This window comes from Triturus cristatus, chromosome 5_1 (assembly GCF_964204655.1).
Source record: "Triturus cristatus chromosome 5_1, aTriCri1.1, whole genome shotgun sequence".
In the NCBI taxonomy this organism is placed as follows: domain Eukaryota; kingdom Metazoa; phylum Chordata; class Amphibia; order Caudata; family Salamandridae; genus Triturus; species Triturus cristatus.
In genome coordinates, this window is record NC_140587.1 from 579,368,393 (window position 1) to 579,384,750 (window position 16,358).

The window sequence follows — 16,358 nt, forward strand, 5'->3', positions numbered from 1 at the left end:
TCGACGTCGAGACGCTGGAGGTCGACGTCGAGACGCTGGAGGTCGACGTCGAGACGCTGGAGGTCGACGTCGAGACGCTGGAGGTCGACGTCGAGACGCTGGAGGTCGACGTCGAGACGCTGGAGGTCGACGTCGAGACGCTGGAGGTCGACGTCGAGACGCTGGAGGTCGACGTCGAGACGCTGGAGGTCGACGTCGAGACGCTGGAGGTCGACGTCGAGACGCTGGAGGTCGACGTCGAGACGCTGGAGGTCGACGTCGAGACGCTGGAGGTCGACGTCGAGACGCTGGAGGTCGACGTCGAGACGCTGGAGGTCGACGTCGAGACGCTGGAGGTCGACGTCGAGACGCTGGAGGTCGACGTCGAGACGCTGGAGGTCGACGTCGAGACGCTGGAGGTCGACGTCGAGACGCTGGAGGTCGACGTCGAGACGCTGGAGGTCGACGTCGAGACGCTGGAGGTCGACGTCGAGACGCTGGAGGTCGACGTCGAGACGCTGGAGGTCGACGTCGAGACGCTGGAGGTCGACGTCGAGACGCTGGAGGTCGACGTCGAGACGCTGGAGGTCGACGTCGAGACGCTGGAGGTCGACGTCGAGACGCTGGAGGTCGACGTCGAGACGCTGGAGGTCGACGTCGAGACGCTGGAGGTCGACGTCGAGACGCTGGAGGTCGACGTCGAGACGCTGGAGGTCGACGTCGAGACGCTGGAGGTCGACGTCGAGACGCTGGAGGTCGACGTCGAGACGCTGGAGGTCGACGTCGAGACGCTGGAGGTCGACGACGAGACGCTGGAGGTCGACGTCGAGACGCTGGAGGTCGACGTCGAGACGCTGGAGGTCGACGTCGAGACGCTGGAGGTCGACGTCGAGACGCTGGAGGTCGACGTCGAGACGCTGGAGGTCGACGTCGAGACGCTGGAGGTCGACGTCGAGACGCTGGAGGTCGACGTCGAGACGCTGGAGGTCGACGTCGAGACGCTGGAGGTCGACGTCGAGACGCTGGAGGTCGACGTCGAGACGCTGGAGGTCGACGTCGAGACGCTGGAGGTCGACGTCGAGACGCTGGAGGTCGACGTCGAGACGCTGGAGGTCGACGTCGAGACGCTGGAGGTCGACGTCGAGACGCTGGAGGTCGACGTCGAGACGCTGGAGGTCGACGTCGAGACGCTGGAGGTCGACGTCGAGACGCTGGAGGTCGACGTCGAGACGCTGGAGGTCGACGTCGAGACGCTGGAGGTCGACGTCGAGACGCTGGAGGTCGACGTCGAGACGCTGGAGGTCGACGTCGAGACGCTGGAGGTCGACGTCGAGACGCTGGAGGTCGACGGGATCGGTGTACTCGGTGGTGTATACGCCGCCTCGGATGCCTCCGTCGCCTCCTCCACCACCGCCACCTCGGCCGCGGGCGCTGCCTCCGCCGCCCCAGCCTCTGTCGCTGCCACGCACCCCTGTGGGGCCGCCGCCGGTTCCTCCGCGGTCGGTTTCCCTTCCACGGTACCCGACTCCGCCGCAGGGGACCCCGAAACCACGACGCCCACGGTCGCCTGGACCAGCGAGACCGGCGGACAGGCCGAAGCCGAAGAGGTCGCGCTCCCGCTCTCACAGGAGGAGAAGATCACGGAGCCGTGGACGGTCTTCGTCGGACTCAAGACGACGCCGTAGGAGGTATAGGTCCAGGTCGCGCACGCGCTCCTCGGACAGAGACCTTTCCCCGACGCTGTCGGACTCCCCGGGGACGAGGGTGTCTCCGGTGGACGACTTGGTGGCTTTCCAAGAGGTGCTGTTGCGAGGGGCTGCAAAGTTGGGTATCACGGTGACGGTTCCAACACCCACGACGTCCGTGATATTCGAGACGCTTCATAAAAAACACCTGTCTCGCCCCCTACTGCCTTTGGTACCAGGACTGGTGGAACCCGCCTTGGAGCTGTTCCTTACTCCCGCGACGACGAAGGCCGCTCCTTCCAGGCTCATGAAAAAGTACAGGGCCCCGGAGTCGGATCCGTCATTTCTGAGAGTGGACCCGAAGCCGGATTCGGTGATCGTGACGGCGGCAAGAAAACAACATGCGACCGCCCCGGCCTCCACGGTTCCACCCGACAAAGAAAGCCGCTGGCTGGATTCTGCGGGCAGGAAGGTGTGTGGCACCGCCGCCACCACCATGAAGGCGGCGAGTGCAGGGGCTTTGTTGGGCCGTTACGACTGGGCTCTGTGGGAGTCCCTGCAGCAATATGCAGACCTCCTGCCACGGGACAAGAAGGAGGACTTCTTGGAGACGGTGCACGAAGGCATGCTGGTGTCGAATCAAACGATCAGCGCAGCGGCGGACGTAGCTTTATTGGCCGCCCACGCCTACTGTCACGGCGTCCACCAGCGGCGCCATTCGTGGTTGCGCCTGACGTCCCTCAAGCCAGAGGCGCAGCAAAGAGTGGCCAACCTGCCCTTCTCGGGGGAAACCCTGTTCGGGAAGCATGCGGACGATGAGATGGCCCGCATGAAGGCTGAAGCGGAAACCCTGACAGCCGTCGGGTTGGAGAAGGCCGAGAAAAAGAAGCGCCCGTTCCAAAGGAGGTTCAGGTCGTCGGGCAGAGGGCGAGGGCAGGGCTCGGGACAGCAGCAGCCACAACAGCAGCAGTTCCGCAAGCCCTTCCAGAAACGCCAGAGGGGTAGAGGAGGCCAGCAGGCTACTACCACAACCAAGGGCCCGGCCGGGTCTCTGCCCTGAGCGGTTACTTCCCCCTCAACCGTTACCCACTCCAGTGGGGGGAAGCATTCCATTTTTTCCGGCAGAGTGGAGAAAAATTACTCAGGACAAGTGGGTGCTGAATATTGTTTGCAATGGATAGTCTTCGGTTTATCAGCCCGCCTCCAGCGATTCCGCCGGTCAGCTCTCGATTCCAGCTGAGAGAGCTCCAGGCGGAGGCAGACATCTTGTTGAGAAAAAAGGCGGTAGAAGAGGTACCTCTGTCTCAAAGGGGAAGAGGTCTGTACTCTCGGTTCTTCCTCGTTCGCAAGAAGGACAAGAACGAGTTCAGGCCCATTCTGGATTTGAGGCAGGCAAACAAATGGATTCGCAGAGAAGTTCCGCATGCTTTCGTTGCACCAGATTTACCCTCCGCTGCAACGGGGAGACTGGCTCTGTGCTATAGATCTACAGGATGCGTACTTCCATGTGCCCATAGCGAGGAAGCACAGGAAGTTCCTGCGATTCCAAGTCGGCGCCAATCACTATCAATACACAGTACTGCCATTCGGGCTAAAATCTGCGCCCAGGACTTTTTCGAAGTGCATGGCGGTGGTGGCGGCACACCTGCGGAGGAACAAGGTGTTTGTCTACCCGTATCTGGACGATTGGCTGATCAAGGCATCATCCTTCGCGGAAGCGCAAGAACACTTCCGATGGACGTGCGAGCTCTTGCACAAGCTGGGGTTACACGTCAACATGTCCAAGTCTGTCACGACTCCGGTCCAGTGCATACAGTACCTGGGGGCCTCCATCGATACGCGGTCAGCAAGCGTGTCTCCTTCGGAGGAGAGACGGTTATCACTCCTTCGGAAGGCTCAGGACCTCAGGACTGCTCCATCGACAACAGTGCGGAAGGTGTTGTCTCTACTGGGATCGATGGCCTCCTGTATCTTCCTCACGCCTCACGCTCGGCTACACATGAGACCACTGCAGGAGTGTTTGGAGAATCAGTGGGATCAGAGGACAGGCTCTTGGGACGACAAGATACGCCTGTCGCTGCATGCTCTTCAGTCTCTGAAGTGGTGGTGTTCGGCGGAAAACCTCCTCGAAGGGGGTTCCCTTCCACAAGGACATTCCCACGACGAGTGTCGTGACGGATGCGTCTCTCCAGGGCTGGGGAGCGCATTCCGGGGACTTGCAGATTCAGGGGAAGTGGTCTGCTTTGGAATCGACGTACCACATCAATTTCCTGGAACTCAGATCTGTCTTCCTGGCACTGAAGGCCTTCCTTCCGTCCTTCCAGACCAACTCGCTGCTGATACAGACGGACAATACAACCACGATGTATTATCTCAACAAGCAAGGGGGGTCGAGATCGCGCACTCTGTCGCAGGAGGCGCAGGCGATCTGGCGCTGGCTGCTGGCCAGAGGACTGACTATTACGGCCACGCATCTGCCAGGAGTGCAGAATGCTCAGGCGGACGCCTTGAGCAGGCTGATTCAGGAAAACCACGAATGGGTCATAAACGACGAAGTACTAGGAGAAGTCTTCGCAAGGTGGGGGACTCCAGACGTAGATCTGTTCGCCACCGCCGAAAACAGCAAATGCCGAGACTTCGCATCCAGGTACTACCAGCGGGGGACGCTGGGGAATGCGCTATGGATCGATTGGTCGAACAGCTTTCTGTACGCTTTTCCACCCATTCCCCTGATTCCGGCGGTGCTCATCAAGTTGTCCCAGTCCAGGGCGCGGATGATCCTGATCGCCCCGGAGTGGCCCAGGCAGTGGTGGTTCACGGACCTTCTTCACCGGTCTCTCCTTCCTCACATGCGGTTGCCGTGCAGGCCGGACCTTCTCACGAAGTTCGGGGGGCGGATGGTGCACCCCAACCTCTCGTCTTTGAGTTTGGCGGCATGGCTCCTGAAATAGTGCAATATGGCCATCTGAATCTACCAGACGATTGTATGGACATTCTGAAGGAGTCTAAGCGACCTTCCACTAGAACATCCTATGCTTACAAGTGGAAGAGGTTCTGTATCTGGTGTAAGTCCAAGAACTTTGATCCGACGACATGTAAGGAAGATGTCATCCTTCCATACCTTTTACATCTGGCGCAGTCTGGCCTTAATTTCCATTCCATTAAGGTTCATCTGGCTGCTTTGACTGCTTACAGGAAATGCCCTTCACAGACTTCCTTCTTTCAGATCCCTGTGGTCAAGGATTTTTTGGAAGGCTTGAAGAAAGTGTTTCCTCCCGTCAGACTTCCCTCGCCTTCCTGGGACTTGAATGTGGTGCTGTCCAGACTGATGAAGGAGCCTTTTGAACCCATTCACAAGGCTTCATTGCAGCACCTATCCTGGAAGGCGGCGTTCCTAGTGGCCATTACATCGGCCCGCAGGGTGAGTGAACTCCAGGCATTATGTTGTCAAGAACCTTATACTGTATTTCATGCTGCTAAGGTTGTGATGCGTACTCACCCTAAATTTCTTCCTAAGGTTATCTCTGATTTTCATGTCAACCAGACCATAACTTTACCTACGTTCTTTCAGAATCCCTCTTCGCCAGCGGAAAGGTCTCTCCATTCCCTGGATGTTCGGAGGGTGTTGAAATTTTATCTGGATAAGACCAAGGATATTCGTAGGTCTGACCAATTGTTTGTTAACTATGGCTCAGTCAGGACGGGTCTTGCGACCTCTAAGCAGTCCATTTCTCGGTGGATTGTGTCCTGCATACAATTGTGTTATCAAAAGGCTAATAAGACCTTAGGGGGTAAACCTAAGGCTCATTCCACCAGGGGCAAAGCTGCCACGACGGCTTTGCTGCGTAATGTTCCGAATGCGGAAATCTGTAAGGCGGCCACTTGGAAGTCGGTCCATACCTTTGCTGCGCATTACTGTCTGGACACGGATGCCAGGGCAGATGCTCAGGTTGGGCAGGCTTCGCTGCGAAATTTGTTCGCACAGTAGTGGTAGTGTCTTGTGTGTTCTCCACCGCTTTTGTTTTGTGGGGATGGGCTTGCCATTCTATTCACTAGATTATGACTATACACAGAGATCCCCTAATACAGAAGGAGTAGTTTCTTTTCTGTAACTCCAGTTCTGTAGTAGGGGTATCTCTGTTATAGTCATAAGCGCCCGCCCTCCTCCCCGGTGGAGAGATACTTATTCATATGTAGAATGCTACAGGTCTGGCGTGCTACGCCTTCAAAAAGAACTGAAAGTAAATGGGACCTGCTGGGCATTCTGGGATACTGGGGAAAGTTCTGGAAGACTGGAAAGTTTTCTTAAAGGCACAGTATCCTGTTCCAAGCCACATAATGGCAGCCTATGGGGCTTGTCTGTCCTCTCCTTCCTCTCTATCATTCCAGAGGCTTTTGCTGGTAGAGGCAGGGTTTTTTCCTTTGTGGAGAAAAACTAGACAGGCAGGGCTGTTTGTGGATGTTGGTGGAATTCTAGTTGAAGTACTGGACAGTGTAGCCTGTGGGTATAGGCTGCATTATCTGTCTTTAAATTAAATTCTCTCTTAAAGGTGTATGCAGGTCTGCATGATTTGTCACCTTTTAGAGATTATTTTTTATTGCTCCGGGGTCCACGCACATGGGCGGGACTATTCACTAGATTATGACTATAACAGAGATACCCCTACTACAGAACTGGGGTTACAGAAAAGAAACTACTTCTGATACTGAGTGGATAGGCATATTTTACTGAACTCGACACATGGCACAACATCTCTAGCACAGAAACTGCAGACAAGATTGTGTCCTACTGGTACTTGACTTCGGTGAGGATTAGGACATGGAATGTTCAACGCTCTAAGGAATGTTGGAGAGGATGTGCCGGAACTGGTTCACTCCATCTTTTTTGGCACTGCCCAAACCATCCGTTTTGGGGATCAAGTTTTAAATGACCTAGACAAAGCCTTCGCAACTTTATCCACGTTTTCCCATGTATACTATACTTGGGCTTGCTAATCCCCAGACTTTCCCCCCTCTGTTCTGGCAGAGGAAAACACTTGGCATTCGCATTAGGTGCAGCCCACCAGGTTATTCTTGCGCTTTGGGGACTGACAAGACTATATTAACATGCTCACACAAGGAGATGATGGTTGGAGCGCTGAAACTTTTCAGACACTCACCCCCTGTCAGCTCTTGGTTGAATTCATCATCGTTCTTTAGCTCACTTCGCCACCTCAGTTCAGACCCAGCTGTATGTTTGACCCTGTCCCTCATGGGAACAGTCCAGCCCGAACTGCCAAGCCAGGTCTTCCCTGAACAGAAAACATGCATTCTAGCTCATTCCGCTAACTATTTATTTGCATCTTGATCTCTTGCCGGGTAAGACTTTTACAGGCACGCACCATCACTTTAATACTCACTAGCACCATAGTTCCATTGGTTAAACAGCAAAGTGATTATATTGGCATGTTTAGCCATTTTAGTAATAGTGTCTGAACGCTTGATGGGGTGAGTGTATTTGATAGGCATGGCACACCTTCACTCACTGGCTGGGCAGCACTTTTACAGACGGGCACACTCACTTTAGTACTCCTTAGCACTTTAGTTCCATTGGTTGGGCAGTAAAGTGATTATATTGGTTTGTTTATTCATTTTAGTATTGCTTATTGTGTCCAAGCGTTTGGGGCAAAGTGTACTTGATAGGCACGGACATACAAGCACTCACTAGCTGGCCGCCAAAGTGAATATGGACACGTTAAGTCACTTTCAGTTCTACAATGTACATATTATCAGCCCTGTATTGTCGAATCCGTTTTGGTCTGTTTTTAAATAATGTGCGTAATGCTTTTATAAGTTAATCATGGGCTTGTGTAATGGCTTTAATTTACTGTGCCCTACATTGAAATAAAGACAGACAGTAGAATGACTGTTTATTTAAATTCGTAATGAGTATTTTTGCTCGACAGGGAGAGATTACTCCAGGATGAGCTGCTGCTCCTTTCGTTTTTCCTCTGTCTTCTCAGCCAATGATAATCTATAAATTTTGGCAAGTGTGAGGTAAGCCATACTGACTTTAAACTAGTTTCTTTGCAGAAGCAGTGTTTAGGATTAAGAAAACCCTGTATGAGTAACTCTAAGAATACAAATGTGCATTTTGTCCTGTTTGGTGGGCGGGGGGGTGGGGTGGGGGGGTAAACCAAATTGAGTGGCTTGATTAATGGCCACTGAAGGCGACAATGTGGTTGAATGTAACATTGGTGGATTTCACCAAGTGACATCCTAGAACAGTACAGCTATGGAGAAGCTTAGACCGTTAAGCAGTCTTGTTGTTGAGGTCTTTTCTCAAGGCTTAGTGGGGTTTCTGCTTGGTCGCGTTTGTAGTGGCATAGAGCACCAGTACCGTTCGACTTAGAGACTTGTCTTTCAAAAGTTTACTGGGTCTAAGTCGTCAAACAACAACCAGCAAAAACTGAGGAGCAAAGCAGGCGTGTTTAATGAACGTAATAGTTGTTACCATCGTACAATACAAACTTAATTTAAATCACGGTTTCATTTCTTTTCTGGCACCAATGATGATTATCTTTTTGCCGTTTACCCATCTGATACTTACTGATGAGTCTTTACAAACTCTGATGTGCCAGAAGGTTTCATACAAGCGAAGAATAAGGATCCGGACTATTCTCTAAGAGTACCTTCCTTCTCTCAACAGGGAGAGTTCTCAAAGGGGTCAGTAGCTGCCTTCACAGTTTCTCCGATCTCTTACCATCTTGCAAATACCTACGCAGTGGATCCAGTGTTTTAAGGTAACATTGCTTGAATTGGAACTAGTGTCTTTACTGTAGCTGTGTTTTGAGCCACCACTGGATCTGTTGATCGGCTCTGATTACATATTCACAGATTAGACTTGTAATTTGTAGGGGTTTGCTTTCAGCTGGCTTTTGAAATTGCACCCGTCGAAGTATTGCCAAACATCACACTAATGGAGAGGGGTAATTGGCAGTCGTGGCTGCTGCCTAGAAGCAGCAGTGGGGCGGGTGGGTTTGAGAAATCTGGCCCAAAAAAAATTACTTGCCTCTCAGCTGCCGCCTCGCCAGTATCCCGGCCCGTCCTCTTCCTGGTTCTTGTCGGAAACAAGAAGCGCCAGGGCTCCCCGCAGCCAATCACAGCACTGCAATACAGTGTTGTGATTTGGTCTGAGCGCCGTGACATGGCACTCAGTGAGGGGCTGGAGGGGTGGGCATGTTCTCCATGCAGGCTGTAATGCAGCCTGCATGAAGAACAGGGAAGTGCTCCCAAGAGGGCCGACCTAAGAGTCATTGCGCACTTAGGAGTGTTCTACCACTCCTCCCCTGCAGCCCCGCCCCCTCATGCATGCTGCTGCAGCAGGACAAAATAAAATAACATTACGTTATCATTTTATTTTTTCCTTTCTTTTGCTGCTTCCTGGCAGTGGGGCGACTCTTAGCCTTAGCAGATAAGCCGCCACTGGTAATTGGCCAGAATAAATCTTTGGTGACTTTCAGGCAGTCACGTTCTGGCCCTGGACACTTTTTGCCCCTTACATAACTAATTTTTGTGGCTAAAAATCTGATGTTGGAGTACTGCTTATGAAGGGTCCTTTTTGAAAAGTGTTTTTTTATATTTTAACCGAGGCACAGATCCCTTCACATGACTACTGTACTGTTCTAACTGGTACTTCCAAGTGATTGGTGCATGGGTCTCAGGAACAACTAGAACATGAGCTCCAAGGAGCCCATTAATAAAAATGAAGGATAGTAAAAATGTTTACGTAGTTCATGCAACTCTGATGGAGTTTGTTTTCTGGCATTAATGATGAATACTTCTTTTGCCGTTTACCCATCTGACATTTGCTGATGAGACTTTACAATACTGAGATGCCAGAATTTAGTTCTTAAACATCACTTTGAATCTGATATATTTGGAATTTCTTGATTGAAGTGGTTTGTGACTGTTTATTATTGCAGCGCCCAGCTTCTTTCGATTTGAGTAGCTTGCTGCATACTCTGTCGCTATCCTCTTTCCATGGAACTTTCCACTCCCTTCACTCAACGCCAGCAGATGAATCATTTCAAGGTAAACTAAACCTAGGAGCTTGTTTCTTTGTGACACTGTACAGCATACATGTGTTTCTGTAGCTGTTTAGCATTTTTAAATAAGCTATATTAAAACGTGTACAGCATGAAAAACTAAGACCAAACTTTAAAATCCAAGTGATTCTCACTGCAAAAGACCGTGAACCTTTATCCGTGTTGAGTTGGCACGTCTGGCACCATGAAAATAATCTGAACAGTTAAAACCATTCCAGCCAGGGGCAGGAGAAAGGGCATAATTTAGTCAGTTTACTGTCCATTGGTGTTTTGCTCCTATCATCTCACTACTTCCCTCTGACAAGTTGTGTAATTTGTGTGCAAATACCAGTTTGCTTCATTGTTAGTTCGTTAGCATAACAAGAGCTCACTACTTTTGCTAAACTGTCATACAGAAAGTATAACCATCTATTGTTGAGGATCCGTCATAAGAACTGATGGAGGTACATGTTGGCGTTCATAAGTTATTTGGTGCCTTTATTCTGGAGATTTCATTTAGAAAGGAAGATTGTTATCTCCCCAAGTTGGCCTTTTCACCTGCTGCCAGTTGTAGTTAGTCGGTCTGTCAAAGGCTTACTCTGTTGTGTGCTGTTGTGACACCGGTCTTCTCTATGTTGGCGCCATTCGCACCAGGAGTCTTTTGCCTTTCTGAGAGTCACTAAGAGTTTGTACTTTAGTTTCTGTTTAAAAATATCCGAGTAAAACAGAGTATCATCTGACCAATGTCCTCAACTGTTAGGGAAGGTATATTAGACTCCGCCCTTTTGTACCATTAGCTGGCCATGCCACCAAAGAGTTTTCTCTGGCTTTTCTGAATACTGTTTGTATCCCCCTAAGCGTTTATACTTGTGAGTTTACGAATCCAGGCTCCTACTGCCTTTTGGGAGTCCAATGCAGTCAAAGGGTGCATTGGCTACCCAGGGTGAAATAACCCTTGGATATAGATCCATCACTCCATCTCATTTGTTTTCATGTCACTATAATGGAGTGAAGCATTTATTCAAAGTTAATCAACTTTGTTTTGATTTGAAAGCAGTTGCAGCGTATATTGTGAGTGTAGCACTAAAGGTAGTGGGGAAACTGACAATTGGAGGGGCCAGTATTCGTAGCACTTTATAGCCATTGTTATTCAACGAGTCAGCTGTGCGACCAGTAGTACTGGTAACTTCGACTAGTACTAACTGTTCTTATAGTGTACAAGTGCTGTACTGTATGCGATGTGGCATTTGTCGCAAAAAGTATAAATTTTCCACATAATCGAACATCTGGTGCATAATTTGCAGATTTGATCCCAAAAATTATTTTTCTCGCTCAAATGGATCAAAAATTACTAAAATTGCAGCGGCTTGAATTGCCCTGCAGTGGAAGGGCCTTCTCAAAAGTCGAATGGTCACCTTTCATTTGAGTGTTAAACTGTTACTAATGTGGTGGAACTTTTACTCGGACAGCGTTAAAATAAAAATAATGCAGTGATACGATTACAAAATGTGCTGCGTAATTTCTTTTATTGCCACGTAATTTAGTTTACCCTGTGGCATAATTTGGTCCTTCCCTGTCCATTTGGCACCCTGGCAAGCAGTTACACAGGCGCTGGCACTCTTGATGATGGAGCCAGCAGTACAGTAGTAATAGTGCGATTAGTAGTACCAACCAGCTTAAGTGACCGTGATGCATATAGGTGGTAAAAGCTTTAGCTATAATAGTTGTATGATGACATTGCTAAAGGCTTTTGTACACTGTACCAGGGCTTAAACTACCCCATAATTCAGCTAATCACAGTTCAAGGTGAGCCACATTCTCTTCTTGTACCCTTGGCTCTTTGTGGTAATTTTGTAAAGTTCAGGATCTTAACCTGCAACAAAATCATGCAAAGCTGTTCGAGGTAGTCTAATAGCCAAACACAGGGCACTACAATATGTTTTAACTAGGTTTTGCCATGCATCACAACTAAGAAACCCCCACGAAGAATGGGGCTAACAGCCTGCTTACAATTGTCTGTCTATAATGCTATATTCTGGTGTATCCTAGGTCTTTTCAGCCTGCACCAGTTTTTCTTCCCATCAACTTCAAAAGGCTGTTTTTTGGTGCAGACTGACAAGGACAGGTTGTACTTGGTTATCTAGAGTATGTCCCTTTCCATCCGGACTAAAGAGTATTCTATGAGGAACTTGCATTTTCACTACTAAACACTCCCTCATTAGTGCAGTTTCATAAATTCACCAATCTAGTTACTCCAGTGGTAGCCGTGCCGCCACTTGAAAAGATTAACTCTTGCCAGTAGCAAGGCAGTTGTTTAATAAGGGCCTCATGTTGGGAATTTGTTTTGTGCAATTTAGTCCTTTGAGCAGTTTTCCGTCTTGGGTTCAAAGTGAGCTCTACAAAATTATTTTGTTACATACAAAAAGATTGTTTAGAACAACCATTCTGGAGACAGGACTTTTTTTTCCAGTTCAAAAGTAAGTTTATTAAGAAAATAAGTTGTACAGTATAATATGGGGGGGGGGGGGGTAAAAGAACAGAAGAGGGAAACTTAATAGTTCAAAAATATCATGTAAACATATGAAAGTTGGGATGAAAAGGCACAAAAAATATCGATATTATAATAATAATAAAACATTACATTGCAAGTAACAACCATGTAGCAACTTAGCATTAACCAAAATATAACATTAATATCTAAGATATGGAATATCATGGAGGCCGAGCAACCTGTTGAGCTGGAATTAAAGAGAGTGTTTAGCACTGTAGTCTATGAACAATGTAACAGGTGACCATACAATAGAGCGCTTCATGGCTAGATGAATGGGATACACATGCTGTATCCAGTCTGTGATAACGCACTGCATACCACCAAGCTTGGAAAGATAAATTTGTGAAGTCCTTCCAATTTTTAGTGATCTGTTGAACGGCAATTGCCAACCATACGTCTATAATCTTGGTGCTGGAAGTATGATCCTCCCAAATAGGGGACAAACTACCCAAAAATAGATGTGTGATAGAGAAAGGGAAATTGGAATTGAAGATAGTTAATTTGACCCCAAACAGATGTCCAGAAGTTATTTAAGTGAGGGCAAGTAAAAAGAAGGTGTTTTAAATAAGCTAATGGAGAAGACCAGGACCAACAAGTGTCTGGTACTGTGACATGCCATTTGTGTAATACGGACGGGTGCAGCAAAAGACTGTTATAGATTTAAAAAAATGTTTGCGTAACATTTGCCGCTCTAGAAGATTTTCTAATTTTAGACCATATTTTGTTCCACAGAGGCCAGTCAACTCCCAGATCCTCCTCCCAGGACAGTTCAACTTTGGTCTTTGTTCTAACAAGCTGCGAGGATCGTATAGGAGTATAAATATGGATTATAAATATTGGATGCCTTAGGAGATGAAAGAAGAAAGGCCAATAAATTATTAACCTTGGGAGTTATCAGGTTTAATTGAATTTGAGTGTAAGCAGTTGAAAGGGCCTGTGAGATTGGATTATATTTGGAATGAAAGGAAGGGGGTAAATGAAAGTTGACTAGCTTCACAAAAAGACAAGGTCCTATTTGAGAAAACAGTTGATGAGTCCTGATTAAACCTGTCTCTCCAAGATTTCCAATAAAAAGGTTTCCCGCCAATTAAAATAGACGTGTTATGCCATAACGAAGAGTTAAGAAAGGAATCTCGATCAGTAGGCCATGGGGAAGGAGAAAAACCCAGACGTTTGCAAGTATATTGGAGAATAGGAGTAGATCAAGATGGTTGTCTGCACGTAAAGGAGAGGAATTCCTTAAAAGAGAAAAGGAAAATAAAGGAACGTTCGAATGTTACCCTCAAAGGACAATCCATTGAGGAATCAGAGAGCCATCTCGAAGCTTGGTGAAGGAGGAAAGATCTATGATAAGTGGGGAAATCAGGGTAGTTAACTCCACCCTCCATTTTAGTTTTTGTGAAATGCTACAAGGACAGGCGAGGTGTTTTCTTGTTCCAAAGAAAAGATGGTAATATAAAGTTAATTTTTGTAAAAAAAAATTTTTAAGGAATGGGGACAGGAATATTAGAAGTGGTGAATAAAACTAATGGAGACGGCATAATCTTGATGGTATCTAGACGACCTCACTAAGAGCGATATAGCGGATGCCATTTAGTGGTTAGGGAGGAAATTGTTTGTAAACATTTCTCTATACAGAGAGATAGCGTTGTCGAAATTAAAGGAGTAAAGACCCAGATATTTAATGTGATGTGGGCTCCAAGCAATGTTAGAGGAGCTAAAATCATCTTTGAATGTATATTTAGTTAAAGGCAGTATTTCGCATTTATTGCGATTAAGTTTATAGCCAGAGACAGGCAAAAAGCTCCACTTCATGTAAGAAGGCAGGGACAGAGGATTGAGGTTCAGAAAGAAATGATGTCATCAGCATAAGCTGCTAACTTAAATTGGGCGTCTTTAGTTTCAAATCCCTTTGTCAACATTCTGACTAATCCGGGATAAAAAAGGTTCCAAGCTAGATTAAAGAGAAACGTTGATAATGGGTAACCCTGACGTACCCCTCTTTTTAACTCCAAATAAGGAGATGAAGTACCATTCACAAAAACGGCTGCTCGCGGGCTAGAATATAGGATAGAAATCAAAGAAGTAATTTTGGGTCCAAAACCAAACCATTTCAATGTGTGAAAGAGGTACGACCAATTTACTCGATCAAACGCCTTCTCTGTATCCAATGCTATTGCAGCTAATGAATGGGGTAAGTGTGGGGCTTTTGATATATCGAAGAATAATCTGGTATTGTCAGAGAGGAGGTGGCCTTTAACAAAACCAGATTTTTCTGCGCGTAATAGTTGGAGGAAGGATTCAAGACGAATAGCCAGGGCTTTGGAAAAAAGTTTATAATCAATATTTACCAGAGAAATGGGTCTATAGTTCTTGCAGTATTTCAAATCTTTCCCATTCTTGGGTATTAGACATATTAGCGCTTCTAAAAGGGAACCTAAACATTTCCTGGACTGTGTAAAATAGATTTAAGAGATTGAGTAGTTTGGGAAGAAGAATAGGAGCAAAGTGAGTAAAAAAATTTAACTGTAAATCCATCCGGTCCGGGGGCTTTGTCTTTCTTAAGTGATTGTAAAGCGCAAAGAAGTTCTTGTTGTGATAAATAGATTCTACCCCCTTAGAAACTAATTTGAGTGTTAAAGGATTTATGGATATCTGAGAGAAATTGAGTAATATCGGAACCTGAGGGTGAAGTCTCAGGAGAGTATAATTTATAGAAAAGAATAAATTCATTTAATGTTTCTGGATCTTTGGTTCGTAGTGTCGTGTTTTTCAAAAACAGGAGTTTGCCAGCCTTATCCTGACCGCAATCGAACTTTGCGCTTGATTTCGACAAATATAACGTGATCGGTTGACTCCTTATTAAATTGAAGTTTTACATTAATAAGTTGTGAGACAGTGCTTGGATTTTGAGGAGTAATACGAGTGTTATAGCTTCTTTATCTCAGCCAAAAGGTCACTACTAACCTTACGAGCATTTTTACGTTTTCTGGAAACGCAACCAATAGTGAAGTCTCTAGCAACTGCTTTAAATGCATCCCAAACAGAAAAATGAAGATTATCAGTTTGGTTAAGGGAAAAATGTTCATTAAAAAAGGAAACGAGGAGTGAAAATTTTGATCAAGAAGAAGTGAGTTATTAAATCCATCTTCTAGGTAAGTTAGATTTTAAAACTATATCCAATTGAATGGAAATGGGGGCATGGTCTGAAATCAGAATAGACCCAATATAATAAGGTCAGAGTACATAATGAGTGCATACATCCAAGGACCTGTAGGGAAGAAGAGGGGGGGGGGGAGAAAGGACAACAATTATCATACAGGGAAATAGAACAAGGAGAATATAGACACAGGAACAAATGGCTAAGAACAGACAAATATTCTAAATCGAAGTATTAGACGATAATATTTTGAACCGATAAACCAAGGACAGAATTCAATATATTAAATATGAGAACCAATAGCTTGGGAAGAGGAAGCTCCAGAAACGTCCAAAGAGTTAGTCTTGTTAAAGTTGATAATTCTGCAGTTTGACAGGATCTTCATAAGTCGTTGTTTTATTGTTACAGGTATCTTTGAAAAGGCAGGGGTGGAAGAGGCCATATCTAGCACCCATAGCTCGTAGAGCAGGTCTCGTATTCAAAAATTCTTAGCTGTAGACCTAGCATAATCTTGAGCAAAAAATAGTGAAGAACCGGACCAAGTAATACGTTAGACTTTGGCTGCCGAAAGTACCTTGAGTAGATCCGTATACTCGAAAGAACATGATGACCCCTCCTTGTGCTCTGAGAAGAAGAGGTGCCTGAGCGCTGATGACCAGGTCTGTGCGCTCTTTGAATATTGAGTGTAGTTCCTTCAGGCAAATGTAGTAATTTAGGAAGAAAAGACTTGAAGAAAGATAGTCCGGACCCTCCGAGCCTTCCGGTAAACCGTAAATGCGAAGGTTATTTCTTCTATTTCTGTTTTCCAAATCTTCGACCTGTTGCAACAATGCAACATGAGACTAAAGAGTATTCACTCTCTCATGCATGTGAGAGGAGACACTCTGCTCCACTGTAGTAAGACGCTCGTTCATCTG

At 47.0% G+C, this 16,358-nt stretch overlaps 1 long non-coding RNA gene and 1 other non-coding gene across 7 annotated transcripts in view; both read left to right on the plus strand.

Annotated features, from left to right (window-relative positions):
- LOC146831217 (uncharacterized) overlaps nt 1-16,358 on the plus strand; it is a 158,376-nt gene that overhangs the window by 52,495 nt on the left and 89,523 nt on the right. For all 6 annotated transcript variants that reach the window (XR_014961530.1, XR_014961527.1, XR_014961532.1 and 3 more), the window contains 3 exons: nt 7,610-7,700; nt 8,353-8,446; nt 9,629-9,737. This is a non-coding gene — a long non-coding RNA (uncharacterized LOC146831217). The remainder of the gene's footprint in view (nt 1-7,609; nt 7,701-8,352; nt 8,447-9,628; nt 9,738-16,358) is intronic.
- LOC146831219 (small nucleolar RNA SNORD87) lies at nt 9,464-9,546 on the plus strand. Its single transcript, XR_014961761.1, has one exon. It is a non-coding gene; the product is annotated as a small nucleolar RNA SNORD87 (small nucleolar RNA).